Consider the following 13,951-nt stretch of genomic DNA (forward strand, 5'->3'; position numbering starts at 1 on the left):
ATATTGAGATGTGCCAGGTCTGAATGGAATCGGATGTTAATTTCTCGTTTTATAAGCTTCGTGGATATTTAAAATTTTGACACTTTGTGGAGGAGATACCAGAAGGAGTAGACCGATATATTCCATTTCACACCTGACTTTAGGTTTATAAAAATATTGTGATGTGTGTAATTTGAAGAGAAGCGGATGTTTATTTCGCTTTTTATGAGAGATATAACTTTTCAAAATGTTGACCCGTTGAAGGGGAGGTACCTGAAGGAGTGGTCCGACATATTTCATCTTCACACATGGTCTAGTGTTGATGAAATATTGGGATGTGCCAATAATCGGGAGCTCATTTCGTGTACTCCTTGCTATCCAAAATATTCACCCCTTTATGAGTGAGGTACCACAAGCAGTGGATCGATATATTCCATTTCACACCAGACCTTGGGTTAATAAAAATATTGTGATGTGTGTAATTTGAAGACAATCGAACTCTTACATCACATTTTATAAGAGTTAAAATTATTCAAAATTTTAACCCTTTGTGGGGCAGATACTTGATGGACTGAACCGATGTTGTCCATTTTCTCACCTGACCTAAAACTGATACAAATATTAGGATATGCAAAGTTAGAGCAAAATCGGATTATCCTTTGTCTTTCAGTGAGGTAAATTATTTTTTTCGAAAATGTAGACATTTTGTGTGGGAGGTACCAGAAGGAGTTGACCGATATTGTCCATCTCCGAACTCGATCTAAGTTTGACAAATATTACGATGTACCAAGTTTGGACCAAATAGGATACTCCCTGCCAAAGTTATTGTTCGCAGCAGCCAGATAGACAAACAGACGGATGGACGTCGCTAGATCGACTCCAAAAGTCCTGATACGGACTTGGTCCAAAAAGACCTGGGGTCTAAATCCGTTATTTCGATGAGACACGTTTTGGCCGTATCAAATGTTATATACCCTCTCTAGCCATATGACTGAGGGTATACAAATATATATTTGTTTGTTGTTTTTCTTTTGCTTCGATTCAGTGGTTCGAAATTGTAGTTGACGGATAAGTGCATATTTGTTAATAACCGAAGTGAGGCTTATCACCTTAAAAAAATTAAATATTATATGGACCAAATGATGCATTTTATTGTTGTAAGAGCATTAACGACACATTTTGTCAATGCAAGATTTAATTTCGGAATTGAGGAGTTTTACGATAATTGTGATAAAAAAGCTGGTGTGAACATAAAATGGTTTTGGAAGAAAATAAAAGCAAATGTGGATAAAACGTGCAATTTTTAATATTTTCTTTTTCGTCACACATTCTTACTAAATTAGCAAAGTGGTGTAGGGTATCATAGAGTCGGCCCCGCCCGACTTTAAGACTTTCTTTACTGGTTTTTTGTTCCTATTTTGAAATTAAAGTATATTTGCACACGAAACTTGCTTTTCAACGTCAAGTTCTAATCATTATTCGCAAACGCAAATACAAGTGAAATTTGTTATGGAATAAAGTTTCATATTTGACCCTTGACACTGCAATTTCAATGGAAAAGGGATATTTTTCTATATTAAAAAATCGAAAAAGCCAAGTCGCCATCACAAAATCAATTCCAAATAATTGCCGTTGAATGGAGAGAAAAAATACCAAAATCAATCAATAAATTGCCATATTTTTTTTACTTTCAACAATCGACGAATGTTAGTTAATTACAGTTCAAATATAAATAGAACGTATAAAACAATATACAACTACTACAAATGCAATTACATGTGGTTAACAACTGGTATTCGGGCTAACGTCTAAGTTTAAGGTCATACTATTTGAAATATTCATAAACGTCTATGCCACACCGAGGTTTTAATAATGGCCACTTGGTGGCATTTACCTTTACTTCGTAGGAAAAAGAAAACTAAAGTGCAGAGAAATAAAAGCAGCTGTTGGTGAAACGTGCAATTTGTCCCACATTCACTTTGTTTCCTTTCGAACATGAAAAGGCATTTTTGGAATAACATTTTTCTTCTTCCACTTTTTTATAGGGCAAAAATCAAGGTATCGTTATAACAAGGCAATGTGGTGCGAGAAAGTAAAGGGTAACGGAGTTGGTTTGATAAGAAGGAGACTATTTCGAGGTAAAATTGTTACTTTCTAGGTAAAAATACCATAGGGCAAATGAGTAGGCATTCGAAGTGCCTAGATTCTTGGAAAAAAATTAATTTGGAAGATAATTGTTTTATTATACGATGTAATGAGGGAAGTTATAAATATCAAAATGAATCACCCTTATAATATACTCCTAACGTCATCTCGGTTCATGCTGTTAAAATGAAAACGCCAAGAAAATCCATTGCAACGCGAGACTAAACTTTAATGATGATGACGACGATGATGGAAAACAAAATAGAAATAAATAAAATACCTTAACTTTCATTTAGCTAAAAGAAACCACGAATTGTTTATGACGTCTTTACAACAGGGAACGAACTTAAGAAGAAGGGAGGAAACGGAAATTAAATTCAATGCAGATGTTGAAACCAATTACTAGTACGATAATGAGGGTCTACAATCTAAACATATAAATGAGTAGTGAAAATACTGACTGATTGAAACTAGAATCTTGAAATGTTGCACGAGGGCCACTCTTGGTGCATGGGCGTGTGATAAAGCAGGGTTTTTGGAAATTCGCACTAAAAGGATACAAAAAGTACTAAATTGTACTAAAAATCGAAAAATTTGTACTGGACTAACGGGCTTTTGAAAATTCGACTATTAGGTTTACGAAAAGTTCTAAAATGCTACTCTACTTCTAAAATGGTACCATTTGTTACCATGTGAACGAACTTTCAGGTTACAATAAGTTCGAAAATGGTACTAAACTTATAAAATGGTACCATTTTTGGTGTTATGTGAATGGATAGAGGTTTACGCGTTCTTAAAGGTTACAAAAAGTTATAAAATTGTACTAAACCTTTAAAATTGTACCATTTGGTATTATGTAAACGGATGGAGCTTTATTCGAAGTTTAAGGTTACGAAGAGGTATAAAATGGTACTAAACTCGAAATCTGGTATGAGAATCTGGGTTGGAAAGTAAATTTGACATATGAAGGTGGTTTTTTGGAAATGTGTACTAGGTATGGGAATGTGACATAATTGAACGAAAAGTACTAAATAGTACTAAATTTGGTATTCGGTGAAGGGAAAGAGATAAAATTCTGAAATTTTATATGGATGTCACTGTTGGTGTTTGTAATTGTGAGGAAGTGGTTTTAGATGTGTACACTAAAATTGTACGAAAAGTACTAAAATGGGTATTGGGTGAAGGGGTAGAGCTGGAATCATTAATTTTGATATTGAGGTCTCCGTTGGTATCTGGAATTGAGATGTGGAGGTGGTTTGAAAAATTAAATTGAACTAAACTTGGTATTAGGTGAAGGAGTAGAGCTGGAATACTCAAATTTGATATTTATTTCCCTGTTGGGATCTGTAATTGAGATTTTGCGGTGGCTTTGGAAATATGTACTATAACTTTACGAAAAGTACTAAATTGTACTAAATTTGGTATTGGGTGAAGAGATTGGGATGGAATCCTGAAATTTGATTTTTTTCTCTGCTGGTATCTGAAATTGAGATATGGAGAAAGTACTAAATGGTACTAAATTTGATATTGGGTGAAGGGATAGAGCATGAAATCGTGAAATTTTATTTTAAAGGTCTCTGTTGGAATCTAGAATTGAGATATGGAGGTTTAGGAAATGTGTGCTTTGATTGTTCGAAAAGTACTAAATGGTATAGAATTGAGTATTGGGTGACGGGATAGAGATGGAATCCCGAAATTCCGATCCCCGACTTAGAGATCTCTGTTGGTATCTGGGATTGAGATAAGGAGGTAATTTTGAAAATGTGTACTTTAATTGTTTGAATAAGTAAGTATTAAATAGTACTAAATTTGATATTGGGGGAAGGTATAAAGCTGAAGTCCTAAAATTTGATGTAGATGTCACTGTTGGTGTCTATGGTTAGGATATGGAGGTGGTTTTGATATGTAGGATTGAGATATGGAGGTGAGTTTGGAAATATGTACTATAGTTGTACAAAAGTACCAAATAGTAATATTTATTATACCCTCCACCATTTTATGAAGGGAATATTAGCTTTGTCATTCCGTTTGTAACTCCTCCTACAAAGTATATATATTTTGGATCAGCGTAGAATTCGACGATTTAGCGGTTTCCGTCTGTCCGTCTGTTGTTGTCACGCTATCTTTCGAGCGAATTTAGATAGAAGGCTAAAATTTTCCATACATGCATAGGCATAGGTAGGTAGGTAGTTTAAGTTATAGGGGGGGCTATACGAAAACGAGGACCTACATAACCAATTTTTATCATCGGCTGTAGTACCCATTAAGACTTTTAAATACAAAATTTAAAACAATTCCGTTGAATAATGTCGCTGTTATAATCAAAATACCGAAAAATGTTGAGGTACCGTTATATGTGAGGTATACGAAGACGTGGACCTGCATATACAATTGTCTGTCAATGAAATAATTCCGTAAAATAATACCGAATATAGGGACCTATCATTATATAGGGGCTATACGAAAACATGGACCTGCTTAAGTAATTTTTTGTACCCGTTATGACCTTCCAAAACAAAATTTTAAACAATTCCGGCGAATAATGTCTTTAAAAGCATCAAATTACCGAATTTAGAGTTACCGTTATATGGGGCTATACGAAAACATGGAACTTAACCTGCCTACTGACAAAATATAAATGTACGCAAAATATTAGCCTTATATCTCAATTCGTTCGAAAGATATCGTGATTACAACAGAAAGACTGGTGGGCAGACAGACGGACACACAGACAGGCAGATCAAGAATATATATACTTTGAATATATATACTTTGTTGGGTCTGATATGAGTATTTCGAGGAGTTACAAAAGGAATGACAAAGTTAATGTACCCTCCATAGTACAGTGGAGGATATACAAATCCCAACACGAACTATTGGAACGAATCAATAATTTTAAGGTGGATTTTTCGCTGACGAAGTATATTATGTAGGGGCTACACTAAAAACTTGAACATATATCGTCCATTTTACACTCCTAAACTGCATTTGACTGATATTTCATTAACCTATTTCATTCCATTCAGAATCTATTACGATTTTCATGGCTAAATCGACATAAAATTTTATGCTGATGAAGAAAATATATATATTTTGTAGAGCCTAGCCGGAACTTTTTAAGAAGTTACAAACAGAATGAAAAACTCATTAACCCTCCATAGTATGGCGGAGGTTTTTAAAAACATATTTACTGAATTCCGATGTTAGTCCATTTTAAACAGGTTTTGCATTGCTGTTTGATTTCAGATTTCAAATCTCTATTGAAATAAATCGAAGTTTTCAATACACCCATTTATATATTCAACATACAAACCGATTTTGGAATATTCGGCAGATTTTCGTAATTTCAAAACTTATTTCAATATTCACCGTATCGACTTTGACACCTTTTCTGTATACAATCGTCTGTGTGATTCACAAAAAAGTCTCTTCAAATTTGTGGCAATTACTCAGCCAATAGGAAATAATTACAAAATATGTACCCCACTAAATAACGCCTTAATTACCCCACAAAAAAGACAGTAACGCCGTAATGTGCGTTACTGTTTCAAATCCAATTGAAATAAAATAAAAAAAAACCGACAATTTTATGACAAATTCGTGAGCCGGCATAGGAAAGACAAACAACTAACATTAATAAAAATGTTACTTCAAAACAATAACAACAACAAAAATGAAAAGAAATCTTAAAATGTTATATTTAACGAACCCTGGAATTTGATTCGAGTTTCAGTTGTTTCAGTCAGTAATGAGGTGGTGTTTGAAGCGGTGGTGGTAAATATTTGAACACATTGTGGCTTTTCCAAAATGTTGTGAAGGTGGTGTTGTTGGCGGTGTTGGTAGTGGTTGCATGTAATTTATTTATAAAGTCATGGTTTGTTTGTTTTGTTTTTGTTCAACAATTGTTTGTTGTTGTTACCTTTCGTTTTTAAGTTTTTGTTTTTTTTTTGTTTTCTTTTTATTTACTCTCTGCCAGAGAAAAAATTGTGGTAAATGCAATGAAATGCTTTCATGTGTAAAAAAAAGCGGTGTAGAGGTTTCCAAAGCTGTTATTGTTGTTGTTGGCCGATGACGTTCGTTGGTGGTAAGCGGCCATGGTGTTGCGCTACTGATTTTAAACAATTTTTGGTTGGTTTTGGTTGTTTTGGGTGGTAAGAGGATGAGTCATGCACTTCATTTTTGGTTTAGTGATTAAACACAAAAAAATGTTTGAAATATTTTCAAATTTTTTGCCAACAGAATGGATATGATCCTTTTCTAATGCCAATTACCCTAAGACTATGATTTACAACGTCGACCCGAGATCATTTCATGTTCAAAGGAATGTTCATATAGCAGACCAACAACTTTTTTACTGGCTTCAGTCTTCAACTGGCATTTTCGAAAAAAGAACAAGGACTCGTAGGGCGACCAAGTGTACAGGGTGAGATAAAAAACTGCAACAAAGTCAAAACGCCATAATTTTTAGATTTGTTTTTAAGTGTTGTGGAATGAGAGCAAAAAATGTCGAAAATAGCATCAAATTTTAAAATAAGTTTAGATTTATTCGAATTGGTCACCATTCGCACGAATTATGGCCTTCAAATGGCCAATAAAACCGTCACACGCTGCCCGAATGTTGCTCTGCGGTATTTTGGCCCATTCCCGGCGAAGCGTTTGCTTCTAAAATACTCCAGACACAATAGTCCAACGGATTGGTTTTCGGAGATTTTGATGACCATTGTTCGCTAGAAATGAAGCGAGGAACCTCATTTTATAACCATTCTTGGGTGGCGCGTTCTGTTGCCACGGTCGATTAAGACGAGCGAAGATCAACCATCGTCTATTATGGCGGCCCACACCATCACCATTGCCGGCGCTTGAGTTCTGGTGGCCAACCGAAGGCGCACAGTTTCAGCTGACCTCTTTGGCAAGTAAACACGATCATTTTGTTTGTTTACAAACTGGTGGGCAATGAATGTTTTCTCGTCGGAGAAAACCAAATTCGGCAGTTCACCACTTTCGGCCAACCGAAGCAATTATTTAGCTCTTTTGAGTCTATTTTCTTTCTGTTACGGTATAAGTTCTTGCACTTTTTGGAATTTTAATAGCTTTACCCCGACCTCATATTTCAATATTTGGCGAATGGAATATTGCTTCTTTACTTTTCGAACTATTTCTGCTGATGTTGGTGTTTTCTTCCGTCCAATTCCTTGACGTCGGGCTACGATACCAGTATCACGGTAACGAGCGATGGAACGAGACACAAAAGATTTATTCACATTTAAATGCTGGAGTGTTCTAACGATAGCCACATGTGGTTTTCCAGATCTTGTGTTGATAGGAATATTGAGAGAGAGAGCCACTTGTGGTTTTCCAGCCAAATATAAAAAAATCACGCTATTACGCTTGAATTCCATCACGAACAACTTTTTTTTCTGGAAAATTCTCACCAAAATGCTTTTGTACGCTTGTAAACAATATAATGAGCTGTCAATGGAATAATTTTAACAGCTGGCGGACGAGTGGCAGCAGTCTGATGGTGGTTGCAGTTTTTTTATCTCACCCTGTATATTATGGACCAAAATAGAGTTTAGCCAATCTAAAAGTCGTTTGATCTCTTACGAAGAAGTCAGTCGATAACTTAAGCCAGTCAAAAAAAGTATTTTATGTACTCTCACCTTAAGAGACTAGAATTCCTCGTTATTAAAAAAATCACCTCAAATCTCATGATTTCTAAAAACTGCCACTTTTTTTATCATCCTGCATCTCAATCAAAAATCTCCCTCCCATTTCATTCATATTCTCTGAAGTGAAAACCTGTTAAAAATTATTCCATTTAATATCTTATCACATGCCGTCGTCGAACACATAACATATGCCGGTTATTTGTTACTGTCGGTCGACAAATGACGATGATTTCAAGTTCGTCATCAAATATTTTGAGTATATACAAATTTTCCCCTACCCCGAACAAAACGAATTGCTGCTGTTGACGAGCAATCGACAATGAGAATACTCCACATGTACTAATTGCTAAAAATAAATAACTATTGATTCTCAGCTTATGTATGAATGCGTCGTATGTATGAATATTAGGGTAGGCCGATTATGGTAGAAGGTGAATTGAATTTGACTTCTATATAACATTGGACAAAGTGTTATAATTTGGAGTCAAAGAAAACTAATTTATGAGATTTGATGGATCGATATCCATCAAATTTGACGGAGTCATTTGTGCCTCTCATGCCAAATAGAGCACTGCTATAGAGAAACATTATTGTACGAGTAAAAAAGCACCTAAGTTGGGCCGGGCCGAACTTTTAATAATCTCCAACATTTGGATGGAACTAAAAAAAATTAAAAAAAAAATAAAAATATCGTCAAAAAATACTGGTTAAATGGGGGCTATACGAAGATGAGGACCTGCATAAGTAATTTTTTGTCATTGGCTGTAGTATCGATTCCAAACTTTAAATAGGAAATTTGAAACAATTCCGGTAAATAATGCCGCTGAAATCACCCAAATACCGAATATCGGGAGGTATCGTTACATGGCGGCTATACGAAGACGTGGACCTGCATAGATAATTTTCTGTCATAGCTTATAGTATCTATTACAAACTTCAAATACGAAATTTAAAACAATTCCGTTGAATAATGTCGCTTATATAATCAAAATACCGAATAAAGGGAGGTCCCGTTATATGTGGGCTTTACGAAGGCGTGGACCTGCACCGATAATTTTCTGTCATAGTTTATAGTATCCATTACGAACTTTAAATACGAAATTTGAAACAATTCCTGTAAATTATATCCTAAAATCATCGAAGTACCGAATATTGGAAAGCATCGCTATATGGGGCTATACGAAGAAATGGATCTATATTAGTATTTTTTTTTTCTTAGATTGTCGTTCCCATATCGATCTTCAAATACGAACAAATATGAAGCAATTCCGGTAAATAATGTCGCTAAAATCATCAAAATACCAAATATTGGAAAGTACCCTTATATTGAGCCTTTACAAAAACGTGGACCGACATGTCCCATTAACGAACTTAACCTGCCTACTGGCAAAATACACATGTGTGCAAAATCTTAGCCTCCCATCCCACTTACATTATTATTTTTTTCATAGATTGTAGTTCGCATATCGATCTTCAAATACGAAACAAATATGAAAGTACCGTTATATTGGGCCATTCCGAAAACTAGGACCGACATGGCCCATTAACGAACTTAACCTGCCTACTGGCAAAATACACATGTGTGCAAAATCTCAGCCTCCTACCTCAATTTGCTCGAAAGATAGCGGGATTACAACCGACTGACGGACGGACCGGCACATATAGAGACAGACAGACGGACTTCGCTAAATCGACTTTGAATTTTACGTTGATCAAGAATAAAGACAATGTTTTACAGGAGGTAAAAACCATTGCAAACTAGAAATACTGAATTTCAAACAAAACCGAAATTCCAAATATCGGAAGATACACCTATATGGGGGCTTTGATAAAAAAATGTTCTGCCACGGAGGAAAAAAACTCATTACAAATCCGAAATCAAATCAATTTTGTACAATTCCGTTGAGAAATGAGGCTAACAACATCATCATACAGAATATCGGGTGGTACCCTTACATAGGGGCTACAGCAAAACTTGGTCCAAAATATAAAATTATTTGCCACCGCATTCAGAACTTATTACGAACTAAAACTGCCGAATCTTAAACAAATCCAATAGAAAATGTGTGTAAACAAACGTGGATTTATATAGTCAATGCTCTGCCACCAGAACTCCATTACAAACCAATGCCGAATTTTTAACAAATCCGATGGTTAAAACCGTCAAAATACCAAATATACAAATGTACCGTTATATGGGGGCCATAGTGATACATAAACCTATATAGATAATGTTCTAACCTTCTCCCACTGGAGAAAGAACCCATTGCAAACCTTAAATAGTAAATGTGAAACAATTCTGTAAAAAAATCTGGCTAAAATCATGAAAATATCAAATCTCAGGAGCGTAAACCGAGATGCGTCAATAATAATCATCAATCATCACTAATCAGAAGGACGTCCTTAAATCGAGTTAACATTTTTTACAGATTACGAATATTTATACTTTATGCAATCTTCGATAAATATTTAAAGATATTACAAACGGAACGAAAACGTGAATATACCCCACTCATCTCCGCAGGGTATAAAGATATGTCCAGGATTTTAAAATAAGAATAATTGGGCCAAATATGGGGGCGCTTATACAAACAACACCCTTTTTGGCGAAGAATGTTATTTTAATTTATTTTATCCCGCCAAATTAAGAAAAAATATTTAATCAATTCCAATATACCTTCCCATTTAGGTACACACTCATAGGGTACATTCATTACCGCTGATATCAACGGGTTAGATAATAGCTAACAATATTGAGTGCTGAACCATAAAACAAGCAACAACAACAAAAACAACAGATACGGCAATCAAGTGATCATCAAAGTCTACATCGATTTCCAATAAACATATATGGCGGGCTTTTGTTGTTGAGCGAGAGATGGAGAGAGGCAGAGAGAGAGAGCCATTGAGATAGAATCGATTTCATGGTCAATTTACATGCACCTCAACGCAATGTATAAGATCACCTGGAATTGTGTCATCAGTTGTATAGTACAACAATAGCTATTTAAAAACTATTTAAACAATTCAAAATCAAAACTCTTCAGAGTGAATGTTTTGTTTTATGTATTCCCCAAATTTCTTTTACTTTCTCAAAAGACAAAGCAAGTAAATTTTCATTTTCATACATTGAAGTTGTGTATAAATTCACTCCAAATTCATTTGTAATTACAAATTGTTTTATAAACACAACAGTGTGTGTACGTACCTACATGTGTTTGATTATTTTGTTTGTTTGTTGTTGTGCTTACCATTAACTGGGTCAATTGCTTAAGCGATAGTACAAAGAGCAAATATCAGCAATTTTTAATTACACAAACACTGAAAGTTGTCTAGAAAGGTAAATATTTGAAATGTTTTTCTAAAATTTCCACAATGACGGTTTCAGGTTTCCATTCCATTTCATAATTCTTAGATTTATTGTATAAGTAAAGAAGTAACCAGTAAAGAAAGTCTTAAAGTCGGGCGGGGCCGACTTTATGATACCCTACACCACTTTGCTAATTTAGTAGAGCTTCGCATAACAATTAAAAGTTTTTTATGGGAGAATTCAATCATGCACGCTATGATTATAATTATAATTATATATATATATATATGTATATATGTATATATATATATATATATATATATCTATATATATATATATATATATATATATATATATATATATATATATATATATATATATATATATATATATATATATATATATATATATATATATATATATATATATATATATATATATATATATATATATATATGGGAGCTATAGCCAAATCTGAGCCGATCTTGATAAAATTTGGCAAAGATATTTCTGAGCTGTATTTCATATATTTCCTTGAATATCGTTGTTACGGAGTGCTTATTACGGTTGTGGGTAACAAATATAACAAATCGGACAAACAGCATATATGGGAGCTATAGCTATATCTGAACCAATCTTCACCAAATTTGACATACTACCTTCTAGACTCAATTCGGTCGTAAGTGCCAAATTTCATCCCATTTGGGCAAATATTAGACGTTTGGTGCACAATAAAAGGTAAATCGGAAGAAGTTATATATCCAAATCCGAACCGATCTCGATAAAATTTAGCAAAGGTATTTCTGAGCTGTATTTGATATATTTCCCCAAATATTGTTGTTACAGAGTGCATATTACGGCTGCGGTGGACTAAAAAAACAAATCGGATGAACAATATATACTGGAGCTATAGCTATATCTGAACCGATTTCGATCAAATTTGGCATACTTATATTCAGTCCTAATTTGGTTGTATGTGCAAAATTCCATACTATTCGGGCTGATATTACACGTTTGGTACACAACAAAAGTCAAATTGGACGAAGATATATATGGGAGCTTGATCTTAATTTTAACCGATTATCTCCAATATCAATAGGGTTCGTCCTTGGGCCAAACAAATGATTTGTGCAAAATTTCATATGGATCGGGTAATAAATGCGAACTGTACTTTGTTCACAAAAATACATTGACAGACGGACGGATGGACAGACATCCATAAACCGACTCAGAATGTGATTCTATGCAGATCATCAAAAGGAACTATGGGTCTATCTCGTTTCCTTTGCCTGTTACAAACAAATGCATAAATACATAGTACCCTGACCACCTTCTGGCTAAAATTTGGCAGATGTATTCCTGAGTTAAAACTGATGTCTGGTACCAAATATCACTGTTTTGGAGTACATATTACGAAAGTGTGGGACTTAAACACCAAATCGGTTGAAACATATACATGGGAGCTATACCTATATCTCCGCCGATTTTCACCACAATGGAAATACTTGCTGAGTTCGGTCGTATTTGCCAATTTCTACTCCATTTAGGGTGATATTAACCATTTGGTACACAATAAAGTTCAACTCGGACAAGGATATATAGAGGTACTTCTGGGCTTTATCTGATATCTGGTAGCGAATATCTTTGTTTTGGAGTGCATATTGCAAATGTGAGGGACCTAAATACCAAATCGGATGAAACATATGCATGTGAGCTATAGCTATATCTGAACATATTTTCATTAAATTTGATGTACTTGATTCTAGGCTGAGTTTGGTCGTATTTGGACTTATATCACACATATGTCGCACAAACAAATTAAAATCAGACCAAAATATATTTTAGAGCTATATTTAAATTTGGACAGATTCTCACAAATTTGAATAGGGTTCCTACTTGGAGCAAACAAATGTTTTATGAAAAATTTCAACCTGACAATAAATGAGACTTGGACTTTGTTTACAAAAATATATGAGCAGACCGAAAAGGAAAATACATAGGCAGCTCAGAATGTGTTTCTTTGAAGATCGTAAAAAGGGATTATAGGTCTATCTCGCTTCCTTTTGCCTGTTCCAAAAAATGCAAAAAGATATAATTTCCTGTACCATAGTGTGACGTAAGGTATAACAATAGGATCCTGGTCCCTAAAGACTTATTACGTATACCTCGACATTTTCAGTTTTAAAAAGTTTGTGTCAAGATTTGATATTCTTTCATGTTCTAAGTGGACAGAAAAAATCCTTGCCAAAACTTGTCGATATGATCCCACGATTTAGTCGAGAACCAGTTAGTTAGACAGTTGAGAATCATTTTTCGGGTATATCGAAGGTTTTAGTAAAACTTTTGAAACGAATTTATTTATAATATTTTGAGTTTTAATTTGCGGCTATATACACAGAGAAAGGGTTAGCCCGCTGGTGGTAGGTATATATCGTAAAGCAATAAAGGTTTAGACCCAGTACAACGTTATTCCCTAACTTTAAGCGTTTCGGAAGTATGATCACTTTGTTTAATCATATTTGCTGCAAATTGTTTTTTGAGATTTGATTAAATGCTAAACCGAATATAGAATACATTTATGACACATTTTTGCTTTATCCAATTATCTCATCCAAAGGACGGATAGTTGAAACCCCTCTGTTCTAAATGCCAGCTCTCAAGAAAGACTTTCAATGTTCAAAACTGCAATTATGAACTCTATTCAATATCTGAAACGTTGGACAATTGCGAGTAGAAAATAAAACCCAAGATTTATCTGCCTTCTTTTCGAAATGTTCGTATCTAGTGCTACCTGTGAATGACTTTTTCCAACAGCTTTCAAATATTATCACCCTATTCAATGTATTCT

At 34.5% G+C, this 13,951-nt stretch overlaps 1 protein-coding gene across 2 annotated transcripts in view; it reads right to left on the reverse strand.

Moving 5' to 3' along the window:
• The window catches only part of LOC131800363 (EH domain-containing protein 3-like), a 45,064-nt gene that overhangs the window by 28,785 nt on the left and 2,328 nt on the right, over positions 1 to 13,951 (reverse strand). The window lies entirely within an intron of this gene.

The sequence above is a fragment of the Musca domestica genome, unplaced genomic scaffold (genome assembly GCF_030504385.1).
Source record: "Musca domestica strain aabys unplaced genomic scaffold, Musca_domestica.polishedcontigs.V.1.1 33, whole genome shotgun sequence".
Classification (NCBI taxonomy): Eukaryota; Metazoa; Arthropoda; class Insecta; order Diptera; family Muscidae; genus Musca; species Musca domestica.